The following is a 25,778-nucleotide window of genomic DNA, read 5'->3' on the forward strand; positions in this document are numbered from 1 at the left end:
AAAATGAGCTTTGTTATAAAAAAGAAAATGTATATGATAATTGGGAAATACTAACACCGATTGGAAATGAAATAATGTTAAAGAATTTTTGTTACTTTCCACAGCTGTTATTGTGGTTTATTTGTGAAAGTCCCCCTTTACAGAGGTAAGCGCAGAAGTGTTTTCAGATGAAATGGCATGATAGCTTAGATTTCCTTCACAATCGTGTAGAGGGAAAGGGTAGTGAGGGGATACAGATTGGGCTGGGCCTAAGCTGATAAATGTGGCAATTGGGAGAGGAATAACTGGGAGATTCAGTATATTATTCTTTCCACTTCGGCATTTTGAAATTTTCTAGAGAAAAAACTATTTAAAAAAAAATACACATTTTCTCCAAGTCTCAACAAAACGATTTCATTTTGTATTTAAAAAATGTAGCTTGTGGCTGGGCACGATGGCTCATGCCTACGAGTCTAGCACTTTGGGAAGCTGAGGCAGGAGGATCACTTTAGGCCAGGAGTTTGAGACCAGCCGAAACAAAAATGAGACCTCATTTCTAAAATTAAAAAAAAAAAAAATTGAAACATTACTCAAGTGTGGTGGCACACGCCTGTGGTCCCAGATGCTGAGGAGGCTGAAGTGGGAGAATCACTTGAGCCCAGGAGTTTGAGGTTACGGTGAGCATGATGACACTAAAGCACTCTATCCCAGGGTGACAGAGTGAGGCTGTATCTCAAAAACAAAACAAAACAAAAAATATGGCTTGTAAATATTTTGGTTTTTACCGAGAAGATCATCATTCCAAAATATATACCTATGTTCTTAGTAACTAAGAGTTACTAAGACTGATGCTGAAGACTGATGCTTCACCCCACCGTCCTCTCCAGCCTTTGGACTCTGTGGTGAGCACAGAAAGGAACAGTGAAATTAACAGGAAGAGCTTCCGCAAGTGTCCTGCTCCTCAGCTCAGCCTCTGCACACAGCTGGCTCAACAGCCTCCAATGGGGTGATGGTTGAACGTACATGTACCTTCCATCAGTTCAGTGAAGTACAAAATCATTTGGATTAGTAATTTGGCAGAAATCACTGGTCTGTAGTCTTAACTACTATACAAAAAGATACATCTTTAGTTGCAGAGATTTCCAGATAACTGAGATTAGTTCTTTGATACAATTTCTTTTTAAAGCAAACATTGTTATTGTCAGTAAATCACTAGTTAAAAAAAAAAAAGCACTACATCCTAAACACTGTTATGTTTATAGAAAGCTGATGACAAAGTTTGCAATGTTAGTGGGCTTCTACATTCAATCCTGCCTCTGCTCCTATATTTAAAGCTGCTTCTTCACTACAGCTCTTCTTCATGCAAACTTAACAACAAAAACCATCTGTCTCAAGTCGAACGCTAATATTGACATCGAAGAAAAGAGTTAATAGAGAAAGCTTTCTCCCTCATTTGTCACCATTAACATCACCTTCAAAATTGTTGGACCTAACAGGCACCCCACCAAAGTGAAAAGTGTTCTTACGCCAATGCTGTTATCAGCACTAGTTGCATTATTGACTGTGATTCAGAGGCACACTGAATTAGAAACTTGTGAAGGAAGAAATTTATTAGGTAACAAAAAGTAGAGCTTGTTCTTTTAGGGCCCATATTTCAAAGAATGGTGAGGTCCCTTTGTTCTTCAAAGCTCTATTGGCGAAGGGGGCACGGATGAGAGGGTGGAGGGAATGAGCCTTCCTTTCACTCAGAACTTCTCATAAGGGCAAGCACAGAGCTTCAGAAATTGAGATGCGCTCATATTTCCTGAAATGTCTGGCACATTCTTGCCTGCTCTCTGATCCTAGCTAGAGTCCTGCAGGCCCAGCGTTCTGTGTCTGGAAGTGTGAGAGAGCACACAGGTCCTCAGGGACATCCAGATTGGGTGGTCCCGCAGCCAGAGCAGCCCTCCCCGCCAGTGTCCTTAGACAAACATCAACAACGATTTACAGAGTCTTTATTCTGAGTTATAAACAAACCTTAATCGGGGATCATTGTCAAGTTTGTGAATCAGTCAAACCACCATAGAAACTATGACAGCTGAACTGGTACAGGGAAAATGAGTCCTTTCATTTTTAATATTTTTAAAAAGTTAGCTAAGGGCTTGGGAAATGCCTCAAATCCCAAGCAGTCATAATGGTTGCCACCTGATCACAGACTTACCCAACAGGCAGGCAAAACTCTCAGCTCTCCCCAAATGCCTCCAGTTCAGAAGGGAGGGACCACCAGGATGGGGGAACATTTCTGACTTCATGCCCATGCAATTCTTGGCCTTGTTTCTAAACCTTCCAACAAGCGTGTCAATTAGTGGCTCCACTAGAGAGGGCTTTTTTTTTTTTTTCTTGGTAATTCGAACACCTGTCCACTAGAAACTGGACCAAGGCCACTGAACAGTTGTCAGATGGTAACTGCAATGTTTCTAGATTCAATTCATAGATCTGCCTCGATGTTGCATAAAGAGCCAAAAAGTTATATAGCCAGACATCTGGCGACTGGAAGAGCGTCTATCTCTTTAGCGCTCCGACTGTCCCTCAAAGTTCTATTTGTGCTTGCTTTGCTATTTAAAATTGTTATCGCCCTCATTACTGTCCACAGAGTTGTAGCAACAACTTCTGGCTCCTTCTTTCTTGCCAGTACTACAGTCAAACAAAGATATAAAAAGAAAGCTTCCAGACCTTCGGCTTCCCATATCTGTTTCTGCTAAGCTCTCCCAAACTCAATCTGGCCAAATACAATCACGCAGGCGCTCGAATTCTCCCCAGAGCATAAATTATATTCAGAAAGTAATCTGAGTATTTGGAGAAGCATTCAAATCCATTTTAAACTTTTGGGGGCCAAAGAGTACTTTATAGAAAATATACTATACAGAGTCCTGACAGGCCCATCGAAGTTAATGTACTTTGCCTCCTTCTCTGCGTTTACTAGAAAGGGGCTTAGACAAAGAAGGGATAAGGCCTGCACTCTCTCTGTACACGTGTTTTCAATGATAACTGATAGCCTGAAATACAGCCGAGTGATGGTGGGACTATGAAAAGGGAAAAAAAACGTGTCAACTGCAGATAGAATTCCATAGCTTCCCAGAAAAGGCAACTCTATTTTTTGTTCCTTAAATTCATTAATTCAGCAGGCACTGATAGGCTCAGCCCTGTATTTTTTACACATGTTCCTGAAAATTTGCACTAAAATTTTATGTCTGAATATTAAACGATAGATATGTTTTGTATGTGGAATTCTAATTTTTGAAATCGGGGAAAAATAAATCTCTGGTTGGACTTGGCCTTTCCTGTGTTTCTAGGACTTCTTGCACAGTTTTGATTTTATGATTTTCCTTCCTTCACAGCAAAGGACAGAGTTGGAGCAGTGCCGGCTATGACTGGAGTCTCCCCTCTTGGCAAGTCTAGTCGTTTCCCTGACATCTCCCTCCAGCCTCTCTTCCCCACGTTACCCCTGCAGGAAGCATTTCCGGCATCCAAGGGACGTGTCCCAGCCCTGCTAGGGGTCTGAAGGGTTAATGGTGTTTTTATTACAGAAGAACATAGAAGGAGCTGGAGAGAATCCCCTCAGGTAACACGCAAGGGGAGAGGCCTGATGTTTTGGCTATTTGCCATTAAAGCTCATTAAAATGACTCCATAGCTATGTCTAATTCTCATGAATAATTAATGCTAAAACGTTAAGGACTTGAGCTTCTTAATAGTGATGGTGACAAGAGGCAGGGCAACCAGACTCCACGGCTGTCCATTCATGTGAGCCTATGACCCTCTTTAGCATCTTGTCCTCAGCAATCGGGTTTAACCTCCACCCATCGCATGATAGCTCAAGATGTGCTCTCAAACATAGTTTCAGGTATTATTCAAGTATCTACGTGAGAGGCAAGCAGGGGCACTTTAGGTTCTTTTTTTTGCCGTTTTTGGTGGGGCTGGGTTTGAACCCACCACCTCCGGCATATGGGGCTGGCGCCCTACTCCTTTGAGCCACAGGAGTGACCCTAGGTTCATTTTTATAAGTATAGTTCTGTAGTTTTCAAAACGACTCAATAACAGAGGCAAAAGTTAAATCTGTGTCTTTCGGTTATCCACCAAGAGATACCTCAGTGAGTCAGCATTTACAAATAGTATAAAAATTAACATATATTCTGGTCCTGTTGTTTACATCAGTAGGGGGAGGTCTTTGTTTCTCTATATTGGAACCAGTAATGCCTAGAACAATGAAGTGCATTTGGAATGCCTGTAACTCAGTGAGACTTCAGCTCCTGCAATTCTGCAGTTGGTGGGAGCAACATCGCCCTTTTCATGTAGTAGGGTTGCAAAGCTTAACTCCCACTACAAGTCTGTACATAGGGAACATCATATTTTGATTTTTATCTGTAACTAAAGTCACTTTCTTCCCGTGCACCCTCTCCTCTCTTGTCTTTCCTTTGCTCTCACCTACCTCGTACTGGGGAAACAAATGTTGCCTCATTGTCCAAAATAGTTAGACTTAGTCTGATTCAACAACATAAGCAGAAGTAATGAATAGTCTCTCTTGCAGGAAAATGCTCCATCTTCCGGGTGTATTCCCTCCCTTCCACTTCTCCTTCAAGATGCTGCTGGACCGATGAGAAAGGCCTGTGCCCTCAGTCTTCCCGGGCCCTGGGGGGAGAGTGTACGTGTAGAGGGAAATCTTTGCTGCCTGTTCTGGCCTCTCAGATGATCCTCCTCATCCACTGGGTGCCCCTTGTGCTAGGGCCATTTCTCGAGCTTTGGTGGTCTCTCTTGGCTTTCTCGGACCTGGCAATTCGCTCTGGCTGATCTGACCCCCAGCTCAGCGATAGCTCAAGATGTGCTCTCAAACACACCCCAGCTCAGCGACTGTCAGAGACCCGCTGTGCCTGCTATGACTCTCCTGGGCTCCCCACAGGCAGTCCATCCTTTCTCCAGTCCCAGATCCAGAGCTACTCTGCCATCATGATAACCTTCATCTGTCCATCCAGACTTTTGAGTATTTCTAGTTCCTGCTCCATGCCACACTGGAACCAAGGATGGCTTGAAATTCCCAGTGCTGAGCTCTCGTTCCATCTGAGCATCCTCGCTGACGAAGCTGCCCACCTGCCCTCTTCTCCCTCTCTGCTACTGTTCTCCCCTCCTCCTCCCCTTACTCTTACTCCCTGGCTTTGAGCTAGAAAAAAAGTGGGCTGTTGCCTTGACTTCTCCTGTGCTATATTTTCTTACTACTGTGGAGTAGGCTCACCTGCCATCAGGAGATAAGGGAATTTAGAAAATCTGCTGTGGGGACAACAGGCTGCCTTGTGAGGCTTCAGCCTGACACACTTTGAATTTCAAAAGCTGAATATTACCCATATTTTTACCTTTACCTTCCTTCCGTATACACTATAATACCCTCAGGAAGATGGTTGTCTGACTGATTAGAAAAAACCCTGTGTTCAGGAAGGGAAAGAGGAAAGCGAGAGTATTTAAAACCAATTAACCCTCTACCACACGTGTGGATAGAGGACAACTCACATTCCCCTCAGTTTACAAGTGTCTGATGTAGCGTGGGTGCTGAGATGCACTGGGAACGATCACTGTTTTCTCTTCTTTGTAAAGAGACTTCTGACGACCTACGTCTGGAATTCTGTAGAAGAAGTGGGAAGGTCATGGGCCATTTCAGAGAAGTGAGGCAGAAATACAAACAAACAAAGAGAAGCAAATGTCTGCTTCGACAACATAAGCAGAAGTAATGAATAGAAGAAGGAAAAGGAGAGGTGCTTGTTGCAATTTTGCAGAGATCTGAAAAGCAACCTGTTCTTTTTCAGCAACACATGAAAGTGGGCACACAGAGACGCCCGCTGGCCTAGGAAACCAGAATCCTTAGAACGGCAACGGCAGGGGCTTGGCTGACAAGTGTTGCTGAGCCGGTCACCACAACCTGGAGTCTGTACATCCCAGGGGCAAGAGAATTCACTGGGACCTGGGAAGAAAATACTGAAATCCTATTTATCTTTATTTCTTATCGAGACCAAGAGAAAACCGAGTATTAACGATATTTAGTGGGAGTGAACACCAGCACCCTTTCTCAAGTCACACGTTAAATGAAGAGGGCCCCGAGCAAGAGTGGAAATTCCACAGTGGGCAGGGATTTGGGGCAGTGACTTGGTTCTTTATGCATTCATTTTTTTTCTTTTCTTTTTAGTTTATCCTGATATCCTACATATACTTTACATGAACCACCATAACTGTTTTACAGGCTACAGTCTTTAAAGAGTAGAATCTTTACTACTTTGTAACAATCTGGGTAGTGCTATGATAAAGTTTGGGACCATGCAGAGATTCTCAGATGAATGCCTGGAAATGTATCCTAAGAGTTGTTAAATATAATAAGCACTTATGCACTTTTTAGCCAAAAGAAAAGTCCTCGCAATGATTTTTTTCTATGACAAAATATGACTGTCACTAAGTAATATGCTACCTAGCTGTTATTTGGGGGGGGGGAACATCACCATATTTCATATATACCTTGCAGATAAATGACTGAACAGTAAAAGAGAAAGTAGGTGTTTTACAAAAGAAGCATCTGGTACAGCAAGAGTGTATTTTAAAAAGGATGTTGGAAATGCTTTCATCATTATGCTTTTTTATACAGAAAATGTTATTAATGACCTATCAAAATGCTCAAATCTAGAAAGAAATCTAGAAACAAAATACTCTTTGAATTTGTTAGTAAAATACAATGACTCTTATTTTCAAAAATAACTGCCTGAAACCAGAGAAGATGGACATTTTCAAACTTAATTTCAACAAAAGTCTTTCCTTAAGTGGTATATAGTTTGAATATTTTAAGACATGTAGCAATAAATTTATGTCTTTCATTTAGATATTCATATCTTAGTAGACTGCATTTTAAGCTAGGTGGTCACTAAAACAAAGTAGAAACAGACCTTCAGATTAATTACATCATTGCATTAAAGCAAGATTCTAAAAGAAGTCATCTAAATCACATTGTTCTCATAAAAATATTAGTTCAATATAGTAATATAAAATGTCATTTAAATATAGTAATAATTTTCCCTGAGTGAGAAAAGGTATTGTGTTATTGCTAAAAGAGAATGAAAATTTTAAAAAATGTTTATTTCAATCATTTAAAATTGCTATGTCTTGTGTTTGTTTTATAATATTAATACTGTTTTAGTTCAGTGGTATATGATTTAACTTATAACTATAGAAATATTTTAGACACCTATTGAAATAGATGTGCTCAAATCTTTTTTACCCGTGAAGAACAACGTCTAGGAGATCGGGCCTTGTTAAGCCCTTGACATGTATTTTCCTAATATTAACAATCTTATGAGGTAGATGTTGTTATCATTCTATTTCATAAATCAGGAAGGAGGAACAGAGACCTTCAGTGGCTTAGCAGCTTGTCCACAGTCACAGAGTTAGTGGATGGTTCATTGCAAATTTGTAAGCCCTGGATTCTAAAGCCTGAGCCTATGTTTTCATAACTGTACCAAGGTGACTTCTTAGCAGGTGACATGTTCAGGATCCTGAAAAGACTCAAAGTGAAATCGAGCATACTTCCATAATAGTTACTTTTTTTAGGTGCCAAGTTTTACTTAGTTGCTCCTTTCTTACATCTTACTCTAATTATGTATCAGTATTTACTTTAGGTTAAGTTTAAGGCTTGCAAGTTGTGTTAATTATCTTTCCTATTAGAAAACCTATAGTTTGGACCACAGATCAGCCCTGGCAGTGTGTTGTAATTATAAGCAAAGAATTTATGAGAAAATGGAGTTACTTCATTACTGTCCATATAAACCCATCCCAAAAGAACATGACCCCACACATCTTACGGCCATTCTTGGGCCTTTGAGTAGATCCTAACTCTATCAACAACATTTCCACAACCTTTTACACAGTCTATTTATGTACAATATATAGAACATAACTTGGGTTACTCTGTGATGGGCGATGATGGCTACAAGGGACCATTATTGTCCATCATGTCAACGAACACTCTTTAATAAGAAGGTTACTGACAAGATGGAGTGCAGTGACAATGAGGGGGATGTTAAAATGTTACCATTTATCACGTCAGCCCACTGTCCACCCTGGGGAAGGCTGGCTTGTTATGGAGTCCTCACAGGCTAGCAAGCAAAGGCCACATATTTTCATGAAATAACCCCATCATTTTTATTTTATTCTTATTTCCAAAAATATATACAAAAGCTGAGAACTCCCTAATGTGCCAAGTTCCAGGCAGAGGTGAATTTCCACGGCAGTTATAAGCCTCTGAAACATGGTCTTATAATGAAAAAAGGACAGACCTTAACTCTAGGTGCATTAGCAGGGGTCACTATGCGATAAAAGCTGCCTTAATCAAACACAATTTGACCCAGTTACATGAGGTTGCTACAATCTCTGGTAAACCTGATATTCATCCTGACCTAATAATTTGTGAACTTCAGACCATATGTATTGGCAGTTTCTAAATGGGTCCCTCCCACCTTGGATGTAGTCTGTGTGCTGAATCCAGGCTCACAGTCTTGACAGTCAGATTCTTCTGCTTGGGAGAGGAAATCGGTGAGTAGGTAAGACTTATCAGTGAAGGGGAAAAGACTCCATGGTGGATCATGGATGAAACCCAGAGTTTTACTGACCTTGCCAATGAAAAGTTGGAATTGGCATGCATGAGAAAAAGCAGTCAAATTGCGGCTGATAGAACGAAATGGCGATTAGAGTATATAATCAGCAACTATGCATTTATAAAGCCAGGAGGCCAGGCATGGTGCCAGGCCCTTGGAGAGCAATGTAATGATCTCCCTTAAGGAGCCCATAGTTTAGTGTGAGAGAAAAATGGGAAGAAATAAAGCAAGTTTCTTAGTTTGCTCCCCACTGGACCAAGGTAGGTAGGAATAGAGGAAAAATTCTGGGTGTCTTATTTCCTTACATCACTTACCCCTGTATCATGCACCATTCACTCCCCCCACCCCTCCCCCTGCCTATCCATCTGTCCATTTATTCAAGTGGCATATACTGAACCCCTCTATGTGTTGGGCCCTGTTTTCTTCATATGAAGGAAGATCCCAGATAGCTGCATGTGGAGGTGATGGAGATGGAGGCCTGGACAAGTGCTGATGCTTCAAACAGGACAGGAAAGCTGAGAGATGAGGCTATTTTGAAGAATAGTCACCAGATGGCCAAGGGGAATACTTCAAAGGTGACCATGGTGATACTCAGCAATGAGGCATGTGCACTTTTTCTAGGATGAGTTTATGAACTGAATTTTCCAATCTCATACAAAGTATAGCTAGTAGGATACTCAAAAATGTAAAGTAAAAAAAAAAATGCATCAGTTGTAATAAATGAAAAGTTTTTAATCAATTTGGCTATTGCAACCCTAAAACCATTTTGAAGATAGACTTGGTATTTGAAATAGTAGAGACACAGGTATCTAGACTGACACCTGTTCTGAGTTAGGCTAGGGATGGGCTAGAGAATGCTCTAGATCACTTTATTCCTAGGTTTTATAGCGAATGCTGTAGATCACTTTATCCCTAGGTCTTCTCCCCGGGGGTGTGCGTGAACCATTCACAGACTCTCAGGCTTAAGGGTCCCTTGGGATTCAGTGGGAGGACCCCCTGCTCGGGGAAGGAAGGAGGGAGTCATCAGGAGCTGGCATGATGCCATGAAAACAGTGCAGCTATTCAAAATGGTACAGACCTGAGTGCCTGTCTCAGGCTTGCTAGAGCCTGGGTTTGGGGTTTTGTCTCCTTCTGGGCTCGTGGGATTGACCACTAATTTAACTAGACCAGAGTCAGCAGGGTCAGTAACAGAGGCACAATCTTCCCAGACAGGATCTCAAGTGTTTATGTATAAGTTGTATGTGAAAACCACTCTTTTTTCTTTTCTTTTTAAAACATCTGTTGGTCCTCCCTCCCAAACTCTCTTTCTTGTAATCCTCTGTTTATTGAGCACCTAATATATTTTAGGCCCAGAGCTTGTTCTTATAAAAAAAATAGAGTACAGGTATTTTTCCTTAAGAAATATATGATCTACCCAATGGAAAAGGATATTTGCATATTTTGAATCAGACCAAAGCTTGATAAGTAGGATCTATAGAGAACTCAAATTAATCTACACGAAAAAAGCCAACAATCCCATATATCATGGCAAGAGACATGAATAGAGCCTTCTCTAAAGAAGACAGATGAATGGCTAACAAACATATGAAAAAATGTTCATCATCCCTAATTATTAGAGAAATTCAAGTCAAAACCACCCTGAGATACCATCTAACCACAGCGAGAATGGCCCACATCACAAAATCTCAAAACTGCAGATGCTGGCATGGATGTGGAGAGAAGGGAACACTTTTACACTGCTGGTGGGACTGCAAACTAGTACAACCATTCTGGAAGGAAGTATGGAGAAACCTCAAAGCACTCAAGCTAGACCTCCCATTTGATCCTGCAATCCCATTACTGGGCATCTCCCCAGAAGGAAAGAAATCCTTTTCTCATAAGGACACTTGCACTAGACTGTTTATTGCAGCTCAATTTACAATCGCCAGAATGTGGAAACAGCCTAAATGCCCACCAACCCAGGAATGGATTAACAAGCTGTGGTATATGTATACCATGGAATACTATTCAGCCATTAAAAAAAATGGAGACTTTACATCCTTTGTATTAACCTAGATGGAAGTGGAAGACATTATTCTTAGTAAAGCATCACAAGAATGGAGAAGCATGAATCCTATGTACTCAATTTTGATATGAGGACAATTAAGGACACCATGGGGGTGGGGAAGAGCAGAGAGAGGGAAGGAGGGAGGAGGGTGGGGTCTTGGTGTGTGTCACACCTTTTGGGGGCAAGACACGATTGTAAGAGGGGCTTTACCTAACAAATGCAATCAGTGTAACCTGGTTTCTTGTACCCTCAATGAATCCCCAACAACAAAAAAAAGAAAAGAAAAGAAAAGAAAAGAAAAGAAAAATATCAGCAATGGGTAAAAGCTATGCGGAGAATAAAGTTGAAAAAAAAAAAAAAGAAGTGTATGATCTAGTTGGTAGTTGGAGAGCTAACTAAGTACACATACAGTTATAATTTAAAGGCATATGGGACATGTGCCATTGGGTGGGTCCCCAAACCTATACATGTCACAGGTACTCTGTGAGCACTCATTATGAAGGCAGTGGGCGGGCACTGGGAATTTCATGATAAATAAGACATAATCCCAGTCCACTGCATAGTTTCCAATCTATTGAGGAAGACTGGAGTATAAATGTATCGTTATCAAATTAGCAGTATTTAGAAAAATCCTGTTTCAGAATGAGGGGCATTTTCCTCTGTGGGGGATTCACAGATGGCTTCATGAAGTGGTGACTATGGAACTGAACAATTGTTGATTTAATTTTGCTGTCAAATAGCACCTAATATGTGCCAAACAGTGTTCTGGACACTGACCATGCATTAGTTTGTTTAATCCTCACAATCCTGTAAGGCGGGTAGGATGTTATTATTACTTTTATCTTCCCAATAAGAAAACTTAGGCACAGAGAAGCTAAGTAACTTGTCCAAGGTTACACAGCTCTAAGAGTTGAAGCTCAGATTCAAACTTAGGCGATCCAGTTCTGGAGTCTACTGACTATGCTACGTAGCTCACAGCATTTACAAAACACCACGAATAAAAGTGAAAGAGAAATAATAATCTAAGAAACAAATTTTCAGCATGAGCAACAGTGCTCATGTCATAGTATTTTTTTCCACATTACTTTCAAAAAGTTAAACACTTCAATAGAAAAGTGAGAAAAAACACGAAAAGGCAATGTGTAAGAGAAGAGATGTAAATATTTACCAAATACAGCAGAATCTCCATGGCTAACCACCTCCCTGCATTGACCACCTCCTTAAGTTGACCTAATTTTCATAGACTGGACATGTGTGTATCAGTACAGTAGGCCTAGTTTCTAATGTTGACCACCTCTGTGTGTTGAGCAATTTGTTACAGTCCCTTGGGTGTTCAATTTACAGAGGTTCCACTGTATATGGAAATGTTTAACTTCACTAAAAAAAAGGCACAAAATGAAACAAATCCCTATTTCACCAACTAAATTGGGAAATATTTCATTTAATTATTGCTATGGCCTTTTTGAGAGCAATTTGGCAATTTACATCAAAATCCCTGAAGTGTTGCATATCTTTTGATTCAGCAAATGCACCTTCAGGAATTTATACAAAGGAAATTAAAATTCACATTCAGACGATTTCATCAATAAGCATATTTATCTCAGTATTATTTATAACTATGTAAAACTGGAAGCATTATAAATATCTAATAATAAGGGATCAATTAAGTAAGTCATGGTATTGCCACACAATGGTCTTCTATGTAGCCACCGCGATGTAACATTGAACAATAATATTAAATGGCATAAGAAGTTATTTGTGATTTACAATGAAGCAAAAGTAATCCGGTTATAAAATAATGTAGCACATTTCCATTTTTATAAAAACTATATGTAAATATAGAAAAAATGTTAACTACTGTTCATTTGTTTATCTGAATTTTCTATTTTCCTAAAAATTAAAATATATTGCCTTTATAATAAAGAAAGCTTTTCTTGGGATGAGTTATTCATGTGAAGAAAGTGGAGCAGACATCCGGGTGGAGGACAGACTAGTGTGAACAGCATGGCTGGGGTGTGTTTGGTGGGAGAGAAACAAACACATATTGAGAAAATGTGAGAGAGAGTGAGAGCCACGGCTTTGGTTCGTGTGCCATGCGAACGGGCGCAGGCTTGGTTCTGAAGATAATGAGCCACTGCAGGGGTTGAACAGGAAAGCAGAGGGAGATGGCCAGAGATCCATTGTAGACGGACCACACTGTAGACTGTGCAGGCAGAGTGGTGGGGGAAGCTTGGTAGGGAGCCCTCGGTTAAGGCTTGTGGTGGGGAAGGTGTGATGTGGATCAGCAGTAACAGAGGAGCAGGAGCTGTGCATTCTGAGTAACTAACTATTTATTCTTGTAGCTTAGGAGGTGACCTCATCAACACTTGTGAATGGTGACTGGTTTATAGGAAGGAAACCTCAATCAAAGCTTGCATTTCTGACCAAGCTTCCAAGTCGACAGTGGTATCTTCACTAAGACTTAACACAGAAGAAGGAATAGCATTGCTTGGGAAAGATGCTGTTTTTTTGGTAGACATATTGAACTTGAGGTCCACTGACACTCAGGATGATGAACTGAGCAGTTCAGAAGACACACTTCCAACATGAGTGATCGTGTCTGGTTTATCTTAACCTTGGAGATGAAGAAAGAGAGAGAAGAGAGGAAATAAAGGACGAATAGGACTTCCACAGGTCTAGATGTTACACGCAGACCAAAGGCAGAGACAGGAGACCTCTGGGGAGTCCACCAGAGCTGAACCACCGTGGAGAGAGAGCAGGTAAAGATAAATCTGGAAAATTTACAGCCAAACTACAAAAATCATTTAATGCTTTTTGTTTCCTTGTTTGCTTAATGCTATGGGAAACAGAGCATGTCTGAGGCATTTTGGACACAGATGTCACATAATAGAAGTAGTGCCGTCAGCATTGGCAAGATGTGCAACAAATACAAACATTTACAGCTGCCATTTTTAAAACATGAACATTTTAAATACTATGACTCAGACATTATTCTCATTTGTAATTCATAAGAATTTTGTGACAGAAGCATTCCCACTGTCATTTTAGAGATGAGGAAACTAAGCCATTGAGAGGTTAATAAACTTGCCCAGGGTCACATAGCCTGCAAATGGCAGAGGCTGGTTTCAAACTCAGGTCAATTAGACTCCAAAGTCCACAGATGTGACTGGTAACAACTAGGAGATCAAAAAAAGCTTCTCTGAGACATAACAGTCTGAGCTGTTGCCAGGATGGTACTAGGGAGCCAAACACCAGACAGCTAAGGCTGCATGTGACTGGGGACTAGAGAGAAGGCCAGTGTGGTAGGAGCAGAGAGGGGAAGGGGGGTAGGATGTCACATGAGGTCACAGAGGAAGGCAAGACTTGCAGGCTGGACGACGGCTTTGGGCTTTGAGTGCAGCGGGAATCCACTATAGGGTCTTGGACAGGTGATATGTTGTGTGACATGTTCTCATTAGGAATTGGCTAAATCAATGGGGGCCATGATGGGAGGTAAGAAGGGAACTCTAGGCATAGGAAGAGCTCATGAGGTGGTACAACATGGAAAAGAATTCTGTACAGGCAGAAGAGAAGCTCCCGTGATGAGGCTGGTGACCACAGCCTTGCAAAGACTTGGCTAAGAATTTTGAACTCTATTCAATGGGAGAAGCTGCAGAATTTTCAGTGGAACAGAGATGTGGTCATATTCACATTTTAAGGACCTCCTACAGCAGCTAATTGAAGAATAGAGGGGCTGATTGTGGGAGGGAAAGAGGGATGCTGGAAAACCAGTAAGCTGGACGGGAAGCAAGTGAAGCCAGAGAAGATGGAGGCAAGGGGAGGCTGAGAGGGAGACCTTCCAGAGGGGTTAAGGTGGAGAATTCTCAAGATGTGCCCTGTGTGTACAAAATCTGGCAATTCCTGATTTTCTGGCATGACTGAGTGGATTGAGGTAATTGAGGTAATTGAGGTAATCGAGGAGACAGCAAGCAGGTTTTCAAGGAAAGTCCACTTGGAAATAGTGACTATTTTGTTTAGGCATCATACAAGTGGAGATAGTTTAGAACTAGGGTGGAAATAAGGGTTGGAAATTAGCAGAGTCATCACTTAGCATTTCTCAACTTGTGGGTCGTGACCCCTTTTGAACAATGAAAATACATTGAGGCATTAGGAAGGTTGAGAACCCCTGGTAAAGGGCGGTGTCAGAGGAGAAGACCCAGGTTACTGAGGAGGCATCCTTGAGCACATGCTGAAATTTGCGGGCTGACCGGAGGAAAAATAAACTGTGAAATAGATTAAGAAGGACTGCTGGAGAGGTAGAGAAAAAAATAAAGAGAATGATCAAGTAAAATACATAAACAACAACAAAGAAAATTATCTGTAGTAGTTCAGAAGGAAGTAGCAATCTCCACGGAAGATAGAAACTGTAGACTGCTAGTTCTCTATGTTTCACTGGGAAGAGAAGGAGAAATATGGAATGGGGGTTAGAAGGAACGAGGAATCCAGGAAAGATACGTTTCAGAGACGCAGAAATGGTGAGTATGGTTCTGTGCTTGGGTTAGAGCTAGCACGGGCAGAGCAGCTTAATACACTACCCTGAAAAGGACGATTGAAAAAGTGTAAGTTTCCTAGAATCCTGAGAGGCTGCCTGGCCACAGGCCGACAGGCAGGACACAAGCCCTTCTCAGTCTCCCCTCTGCCTTGATAAGCCTCTTCTGTGCACTAATATTTGGTCAGCTGGCACCAATTTTGCATTTGACATATTTGCTTCATTGATTAATGGTGACTACAATCTCTCTCTCTCCCCTTCTCTCTATTTCTCTCTCTCTAAATTCTCATTATCCAACCCACTGGGGTTCCCTCAGAAATGAAGTTTCTCTTTCCAGTGGCTGTGGGTGGAGCAGAACCTCTACTTTACACTGGGCTACCTTCATAAACGTGTCTCAGATGTACAACTTATCTCTAATTTCCACATCCCGGAGTTAAGCAGTCTTATCTCTGCTTTGTAGATGAGGAAACTGAGGCTCAGAAAGGCTTACTAACTTCCCAGAGATTGTGCAGTAGGGTCTGAGAGCTGAGATCAAAGTATTGGCCTGTGTGACCCTAAAACCCACTGTTCTCCTGATCACTCTGTAGAAGCCATGTTCCACTGGATTTGAGGTCAAAAAGATGAAGGCACACAGGCCAGTACACAGGTTTTTGCAGCAACCAGATTTAAGGGGATGAAAGGGATGTTGGCATTAGGAGTAGAGACCTGGATGGAGCTGCGTTGGGGAGTATGCTTGAAGTGGAATGTACAGGACTTAATTGTGGAAAGTTGTGGGGCAAGATCACTGTGTTCAAAAATGACATTATCCATGCCCTAGATCTTGGTTTCTAAATAATATTTCTGCCTTGGATAATTGCAAAGCCAGGGCAGGAAAGTACAAGCTGAACCTGGGATGTCTTATTGTGCCAGAAAGCAACAAAGATTAATGGGATCGTGTCAAAAGGACATAGGAACCCACAAGCCTGGCTTGAAGGGCTCTTCACTGGCCAAACTGAAGACAATTGAGCAATAAAAATAATAAGTAAATAAAACAAAAAGACTCCTTGATTTATGATCTATGTCATATATATGAGAGAGAGAACACAAGAAGAAGACAGCTATTCTTTACAATAAATACAAAGGAAAGAATTAGAAGTCACCATTTTGTAACATGATTAGTGATTTTAGGCAAACATTGTCAATGGATGCTAAAACCATTGGGCTGTTGGGGACAGGGTATTTGCACCTACATAAAGTATTACTCCGGATTACCCATTAATTACAAAAAATGTACTTTGGTAATGGAGTGATCTTGTGGATAACAAGTAGCAAATTTAGCATCACTAAGGAAGACAAAATGGCCAATATGTGCCTCCTTACATGATGCATTGGGAAGCATAGAATATCACCTATGCAATATTCTTGGGCCGAACCATGAGGAAACAAATCTGCAATACAGGTGGCCTGAACTCATTAAAGTTTCAATGTCTTAAAAGACAAAGAACAAAAAAAAAAAAAAAAAAAATGCAGCTATAGAGGGATTCCAACACTTCTATGAGTAAAGCTTCCAGAAGTTAGGGGAAGTTAGGGGTGATCATAACTGGAGTGCAAAGAGTACTGGAGAAAAAGTTCCTAGAGCTTCTAGCAGGAGCAAGACAAAAGAAATGATGTTGAAATACGTCACGTTTTGTTGTTCTTAGCAAGGTTTGCACACAGGAGGAAGTATTTAAAGAGAACTTCACCTGCTGGGGTTTTATCAGAGCCTAACTGACCTGAGGGAAGTAAAACACCCAACTCTAGCTGGCTCTAGCCTTCCACATGGAATGAAAGGAAATGTCCCATTCTAGCCCACTCTAGTCACCCAGACCCATCTAAGGGGGTAGGAAGTTGGGGGAGGAGAAGAACATGTGAAGTTCACAGTCCAGAAGTCCAGCCTCACCAAAACACCGAGACCTATTCACAGGACCATGGCACTCTTCCCCTTCCTCCACACCTTACCACCACATCACCAAAGGCCATTTATACCAGTTCCTTTAATTTGTTACATCATGTCCAGCTACCAAGAAAAAATTACTGGTCGTACTAAAAGGCAAAAACACAACTTGAAGGGACAGAGAAAACACCAGAACCAACCTCAGATACAACAAAGAAGTTGGAACTATCAGAGCAGGAATTTAAGAAAACTATGATTAATATGCTAAAGGCTCTAGTAGATGACAGAGCATGCAAGAACAGATGGGAAATGTAAGCAGAGAGAGGGAAATACTAAGAAAGAATCAAAAAGAAATGCTAGCAATCAAGAACACTTTAAAGGGAATGAGGAATGCTTATTAGTAGAGTGCATGCAGCTGAAGAAAAAATCTTCTGAGAACATTTTGATAGAATGTTCCCAAACTGAAAAGCGAAAGAGGAAAAAAGACTAGGAAAAAAAAAAGTAGAATAGTAGAAAATTTAAGAACTGTAGAACGAGTACAAAAAGTGTAACATACGTGTAAACAGAGATACCAGAAAGAGAAGAAAAACAGAAATGAACACAGGAAATACTTAAAAGAATAATGCTTAAAAATTTCTCCAAATTCACATCAGACACCAAACCACAGATGCAAGAAGCTCAGAGAGCACCAAGCAAAAGACGTGCCTAGAAAACCACATCGAGGTATATTATATTCAAATTGCAGAAAATCAAAAAAAAAAATCCTCAAGGAAGCCAGAGGAAAAACACTTACCTGTAAAAGAACAAAGATAAACATATCTGGCCTCTTCTCAGACAGCATGCAATGAGACTGGAGAGAAAAATTTAAAGTGTTGAGAGAAAAGAAACCACCAACCTGAAATCCACCTTAACATTTCTTGAATGTGATAATGGTATTGTAGTTAAATAGAAGAATGTGGGTTCTTAAGAAGTAGATGCTGAAATAGGAGTAATCATAATGTTTGTAAGGGTGCTTTCAAATATATTGAGAAATGCTTTCATTAGTCAAGTTTTTAAAATGTGCTCATTATGATTATGGTAACTAAAATGGAAAATTACCAAAATTATGAAAACAAAATAGAATGCTAAATTATTAAAAATGTCATTTTCTGACCTGAGGACTGTAAGAGACCATTTCTACGTCTCCTAGTTCACAAGTTCTGCTTAACCTGAGAAGGAAATAGTTTCTTTCTTTCTTTTTTTTTTTTTTCTATTGTTGGGGATTCATTGAGGGTACAAAGAACCAGGTTGCACTGATTGCATTTGTTAGGTAAAGTCTCTCTTATAATTGTGTTCTGCCGCCAAAAGGCGTGTCACATAGTTTATTGATCCAGATATTGCAGACTGTAATTCTAGGTGTGTTTAATAGAATTATAAAAACGATTTAGCTCCAGCAATCTCACTCCTATGTATTTCACCTAATGAAATCAAATCTTGTGTTTATGAAAAAATGTACATACAAATGTTTATAGATCTATTCATAGCCATCCAAGGCTGAATCCATTCCAGCAGTGTTCCAGTGGGTGAAAGCATGAAAGAATTGTTTATATCCATATAGTGGAATAGTGATTAGCAATAAAGATGAATGAACCATCCTGTTGGTTGGATATGTAGGAAAAGCATTATACAAATTAAAGATGGCTAAATTCAAAAAGTCACATGCTATCTGATTCCATTTATACTACGACATTCTTGAAAAGACAAGGCTACATGACAGAGGACAGGTCAATAGCTGTCAGCGGTCAACTACGAATGATAACATAAGAGAGAATTTTGGGGTGATGGTAATATTCTACATCCTACTTATGGTAATAGCGGTTGCATGAATTTATGCATGTGTTAAAAATCTTAGAATTGAACACCAAAAAACAGGTCAAAACTAACTGTCCTTTAAGTTAAAATATAAAAAAGGAAAAGGAATAAAAAATTGTAACATGAGAATTCTAAAACTGTTACAACATATTCATAGACAAAAATGTTAACCCATTATAACAAATAGGGTATATTTAAATGACATTTAAATGTCAGTATCATCTGTAAAAATTCATCAAGCTATACACTTCTGATTTGTGCACACTTTAAGAAAAAGTTAAAAATATGTAAACAAATGGTTGATTTGCTCTATGGCTATGCTATTTCACAGGTAAAAAAACATGCTTTGGTTGATTGAATAACATTAGAACATCCTTTGCAGGTCTGGATTGGAGGCATGAGTTCAAGCAACTGTAATACTTTTTATTTTATTTTGTATTTATTTTTATTGTTAGGGATTTAGGGAGGATACAAAGAATGAGATTACATTGATGGCATTTGTTAGGTAAAGTCCCTCTTGCAATTCTGTCCAAACCATGAGAGGTGTGCTATACACAGTGACTCCCCACCCCACTCCCTCTTTCCCTCTTCGGATTTTCTCAGAGAAAATGAGAAATTTTCTGAATGAGAAAATGCGGAGAGGGAAAGAGGGAGTGGGGTGGGGAGTCACTGTGTATTTTTCTCCCTAACCCCCCCCCCCTTGTGTTAGCTCATATCCTGCCTTCATATTAGAATTGAGTACATTGGATTCTTGCTTCTCCATTCTTGTCATGCTTTACTAAGAAGAATGTGTCCCACCTCTGTCCAGATTAATACAAAAGATGTGAAGTCTCCATCTTTTTTAGTGGCTGGATAGTATTCCATGGTATACATATATCACAGCTTATTAATCCCTTCCTGGGTTGGTGGGCAGTTAGGCTGTTTCCACATTTGGGCAATTGCAAATTGAGCTGAGATAAACAGTCTAGTGCAAATGTCCTTATGATAAAATGATTTTTTTTTCTTTTGGGTAGATGCCTAGTAATAAGATTGTAGGATGAAATAGGTCTATTCTGAGTTCATTGAGGAGTCTCCATACTTTTTTCCAAAGAGGCTGTATTAGTTTGGAGTCCCCACAACAGTGCAAAAGTGTTTCCTTCTCTCCACATCCATACCAGCATCTGCAGCCTTGAGACTTTGTGATGTGGGCCATTCTCACTGGGGTTAGGTGATATCTCAGAATGGTTTTGATTTACATTTCTCTGATGATTAGAAATGACAAGCACTTTTTTGTATACTTTCTGGCCATTTGTCTTCAATTGTCTAGCATTGTCACTGCAATTTTTATTGCGTCTCATAATGTGCACAGATGTGCTTGGTATTTATACTTGGAATACTATTCAGCCATATAAAGATGGGGACTTTACATCTTTTTCATTAACCTGGATGAAGTTGAAACACATTCTTCTTAGTAAAGTATCACAAGAATGGAAAAGGAAGTGTCTGATAATATGAAGCCAGTACATAAATGAATGCAGGCTTACACAAGAGAAAAACTCAATTCAATTCAAGCTGGGGAGAGAAGGGAGAAGGGAGGGGGATATGGGTGCTTCCACCTAATGGTCACCAAGTAAGGGTATATGACACACCTCCTGGTGCAGGACACAATTACAATGGGGACTTTACCTAACAAGTGCAAACATTATAACCTAGTTGTTTGTACCCTTATATTAACCTAAAAAAAAAAAAAAAGACAGTTTCATAGGAGGGTGAATTGCTGTTTATAGGGTTGACAACACTTTTTGCCATGCGGTTGGGTTCATAGAGTTTCCGAGGCGTGTGTGTCTTAGGAATGTGGGATGTTTTACTCCCAATACATGATCACATCAGTGATTGGGCTGAGGCCGTTGGTGTAAATACTACACTACCTCAGCCTCAGGACCACTGAGCTCCATAAAGATCTCACAGCTTCAGATGCTCAGCCTAAACTCCACAAAGTGACGGAAATCTGACCTCAAGTGACAACCTCCTTACCACAGGACTTATGGACTTATATTCTTGGATCCCTTCCATGGACAAATTCCAGCTGCCCTACCTTTTAATGATTTATTTCAGATGCCTTCCAGGCTTTACCTAGGAACTCCACCATGAACAGACAGCAGGAATGCTCGAGAGTTGTCATGGCAACTCCTGGATATCATCTTCAGCATGCCCCCTGGCTGATGAGTCCAGATTTATCACAGCTACATTTCTATATGGGAGAGGAACTCCTGCATAAGCAGCCAGACCCTAGTAAATGGATCTAATTTGTAATTCTATAGATCACTTTAACACTCCTGGTGGCAAGATTCCTTAAGGAACTGAATTTGATGCATTAGTGGCTACTTGTCATCTTTACGTGGCCCTATCCCCAAATCCATTGGGGTGGAGTGGGGGAATAATCTAACCATTTCATTTGTAAAGAAAAACTTAGAGTTAAGTTTTATGAAGGCATTTGATGAAAACTGAAATCAAGGGCCCGTTTCTCCCCCAAGTAGATAGAGTGGCCTGAGTACTTATTTCAGAGTCATATTTCTATTTTCTTTGCCTCATGAGCCTTCTGAAACAATGGTGGCACAAAACCCAGTTGCACAATATCTGCTTCTAAGCAGGATGGTGCTGGGGCCGTCCAGCGTCTAGTGCAGTGGGGGTTTGTCTTGCACTGTCACTGCAGTTTTTATTGCCTCTCATGTGTGCACAGATGTGCTTGGTAAGCATCCCAAGAGGAAAAAAGACTCTGCTCAATATCCCTGTTCCCAAATGGCACTACCTTATAGAATCACTTTCTGGGCTACCTCCTTGGGGATGCTGTAACCATTTAAAGTCTCTGGATTTTGGTGTTTTAACAAGGGTTTAATTACTAAGGTAAGTGCATGCACCTGCTAAGGCATCCCTAATTATTTGATAATGGTGCAATCTTTCTCAATACAGCTAGTTTTGTGGTGTAAGCTACACTAATGAAGCACACTGAGAGAACATATTCCCCCAATGTTGAGGAAGCTTATTTAAATTAAATAAATTTGCAAAGGACTGAATTTTTATCACTGGGCTCAACAATCATGCATTAGTATTTCCTGCTGGAAGCCAGTATGCTTAGTGTCAGAAGGAGGCACACTTCCTATTACTTTTTGCCCTTTGATGTGACATTAAGTGAGATAGTGTCGCTTTTAACATTTTATCTTTTTCAGATTGCTTCACACACCCCACTTTGTCCCACCTTGTCATTAAAACACAGAAAAACAAAAAGCAAAGAGTTAGTTTATCTTTTTTGTTGTTCACTCAGCAACAACTGATAGAAGCACTGTTTTGACAGTACGGAAAGTTTTTTTCTTTTCCACCTGATTCTTACCATCGCCACATGTGGTCTGTAGTGGTTTAGGAATAAGATCTTTACTATAACATCTGCAAATTAGCACCTTGCATTGCAGCCTCTCTGAAAACCTGCTGATGGTTTGCAATTGTAGTACGTTAGAGTTGACACTACATCCAAGTGTTTCAAACTTTGTTATTTTGGACTAAAAAGAGAAGGCTTCGGCGGGGAGACGGTTTCCAAATCACGGAGAGGAGCAACGTTAGCGAAACGCTGCATCTCACTTTGCAAGCGCACACGTGCATTTTACTACAAGAAGTTACTTTGGGAAAAACCTACACTGGTCTCAACTGGTTCTACCCATTCTTCTCTGTTCCTGGGCAGTTGCCTTTTTCTTCCAAAATATTCCAGTGAATCAGGCCAAGGCCATTGCTGCACTTTATGGAAGGTCACCGTCATTAACACGGTTTCCCAAGTAGAGATAAAAGAACATCCTTAATTATTTAATTTTCCTGAATTTTGTGTAAGCCAAATTTATTTTGAAAATTTTCCAATCAAGTAAGAGCATGACTTTAAATACACCAACAACTTGCCGCTGAGGTTTTTAAACGGTTTACAAATGATAGCCAAGACACATGAGGACAAACAAATTAAAAACCCTTGCAAACAAGGGTTGAGGGATCAACAGGGTTAAGGATTGTGAGAGCCCAAGGTTGAAGGATGCTTAAGGACAGCTTTCAATTGTGCCAGAGGTCAGATGCCTTTCTGCCACTGTCATTAACCACACAGGTCTAGATTGCACTGCCCCTGTTTTATCACATCATCAGATAGGGCTTGAGAATGTAGCAACTGGGGACCAGGAAGAGCAGAGCAGGCATGGTGGGAAGGGTGCTGGGGGCAGAGAGCACAACTTGCAGCACCAAGCAAATCAAAAGGCAGAGGGGGCCTCCCAGCTGATTGCTCAGTGTCCCAGAGATTTCTGTTATTAATGTGGCTTGGGGCATGTACTGCTGATAATTACTGCTAGCTGGAATAATTAATAAGAATAATTGCTCGGCATGGAAAGGAAAAGGGAAGCTCTGGGAGGAGGGAGAAACAGACTGGAGGAGCGGGAGACTCCCCAAGCGCATTTATATAGACAGGAAGTTGAGCAGCAAGGCATCCTGAGAATCGGAGAGTTGTTTGGATGCCAAGGGCAAAAGTTAAGAGATATCGAATGGGGCCGCAGTCAATAGAAGATGCCTGCCATGGCTCTGGCGAGGGAGGACTCTCTTTGGAAATAATAGGTAGAGGTTGTGAATAAAAAAAAAAAAAAATGTAGTATAAAGGGAATTAAGCAGTGGCCTTAAATGAGCAGAAAAGTCTGCGCATCTGGTATACCCAGTCACGCCAGCAGGAGAGGAGCAGAAAAGGAGATGAGCAAAGAACGACGGCCCAGCGAGAGTCTGGGAGAGTTTATCCCAGCTTGAAGGTAGAAAAACATCCATTAGAAGTGAAGCATTGGTGTTGACAGCAGGCAGAATAACCACAATTCTGATGTAATAGGGTAAATTTTCTCAACACCAAATAGAGAGTTGCCAACACAGTTCTTGATGGTGTAGTTTCCTACGTATTACACTTAAATATTTCCCCAAAGGCAGGACAAGCATGTGCTTGGCAAAACTTAAAGAGGTGAGGAAACTGGATGTGAAAACTTAAGTGTAAGCAGCAGATGGAATCTGGTGGCCAGAATTCTGATAATGACATTCAGAAGGAGGGAGGCCCAAGCCAAGTGCTGGGTGTTCCCCACAATCCTTTGCCGGAGACAGGGCACAACGTGTGTTATGAGACGAAAGAAGCCCTTATAGGCAAGGAGCAACTACTTATCCCTGCTTTTTCTTATGGGAATAATAGAAGAAAAGCAATTCAAGCTGAAAAAGATGGATTTACCAAATTATCTCTACCCCATAATTGACATTAAGCATTGCATTCCAATGAGTAATGCCCTTAACCCTCTCTCCATCCGTGTAACATAAATGGATGATAATTCGAAGGCAGGAGAAGGAATGCTACTAAAACAGCCAATGACATATTTGGGGGGTGGGGCTTTCCAACATCCTACTTCTGCTCAGAGTAGCTGATTGGGGAATCAGCTCCTGCTGAGTAAGCTTAGAGTTGACACTATAACATTTACAATAGCCTCAACAATTATGTATTAGTATTTCATGCTGGAAGCCAACAGCAAGGTTGCTTCTCTTGGGCTGAGGTGCATTGCTTCTTTACAGCGTTTAGGGAATTCCAAACAGTAGAGTACCGAATGATGTGGCAAGAGGACCAAGTGTAAGCCAGGCTCCCAGTTTGGGGCCAAGAGACAAAGTCAGATAGTGCCCCTATGTGAAGAGATGGATGAAAAGTCCTAGGTGCAGGCTCAAGTTCAATCACTAGGTCTTTAGAAAGCTTTTCACATCTACCTGAACATGGACTTTTTGGCAAATAAGAAACTGAATGAGACCTTGAAGTTGTAACTACCCTCAGCTTAGTCTTGCCCCCAGTTTGCCAACCAGTGGCACCAAGGAGGGTCAAGGTCAGGCTGGGGTTGGTGGTATTTATTGGTAGCTATGACTGGGTTAGCAGAATTTGGAGTAAATCCTGAGAGGACCTTGGAACCCCAGGAGACCCTGCAGGTTAACAACACACTCAGTTTCGTTTTTGTCACAGTTTTCAAAAAAAAAAAAAAATGGCAATTAAAGAAGCGGAGTAAGTGCTGGCATGAGTTGTTGAGTTGGAGCTGAGTTGGTGGTGGAGTTGAGTTGGTGGTGGAGAACCACCCCCCAAGGGCTGGGGAGCGGGGCAGTGGTGGGGGATAGAGCAGGAAAGTCCAAGTTTGGAGAAGTCGTGATTCAGTCCGTAAGGAAAAGGGAAGAAGACACCAGGACCCTTGCCCTCCTGTCCAGTTGCAGAACCCTGCTCAATATTCCACTTTATGCTGAGGAAATTAGAGAAAACTGTTAGCAAGATATGCAGAAGGCTCAATGGCTCTCAAGTCAAACTCATGGGACTGAACCCTGGCCCCACCGCTCTCCACAGAGCGAACTTGTGCACATGATATGGATGGTAGCACTCGCCTGACAGGACTGGTGTCTGTGTTAAAGTGAAATACATAACATGCCTTGCTCGTCCCCAGCACATTAATTTGTTAGCTCCCACTTTTTCACCTTCCTAGACACTCATGACCTTGCTTCCCTACTCTTCCTGTCAACCTCTTCCCAGCCCCTCTGTAAGTTAGTAAATAACATACCTAATTATGAGAAGGTTGAGGAGAATCTTGGTTTATGGAGGATCCCTTGCTGTATGAAGTTGGAGCATGAAGTCATTTCTCTTTCCTGCTATGGTATCAGTGATTTCTATTCTTGTTCTAATGAGGAGGGAGTAACCTGGTCCATCCATCACATGACTATTCACTGACTGCCTCCTCGGGGTCAGGAGGTGTGCCTTCCTC

This window comes from Nycticebus coucang, chromosome 19 (assembly GCF_027406575.1).
Source record: "Nycticebus coucang isolate mNycCou1 chromosome 19, mNycCou1.pri, whole genome shotgun sequence".
NCBI classification, from domain to species: domain Eukaryota; kingdom Metazoa; phylum Chordata; class Mammalia; order Primates; family Lorisidae; genus Nycticebus; species Nycticebus coucang.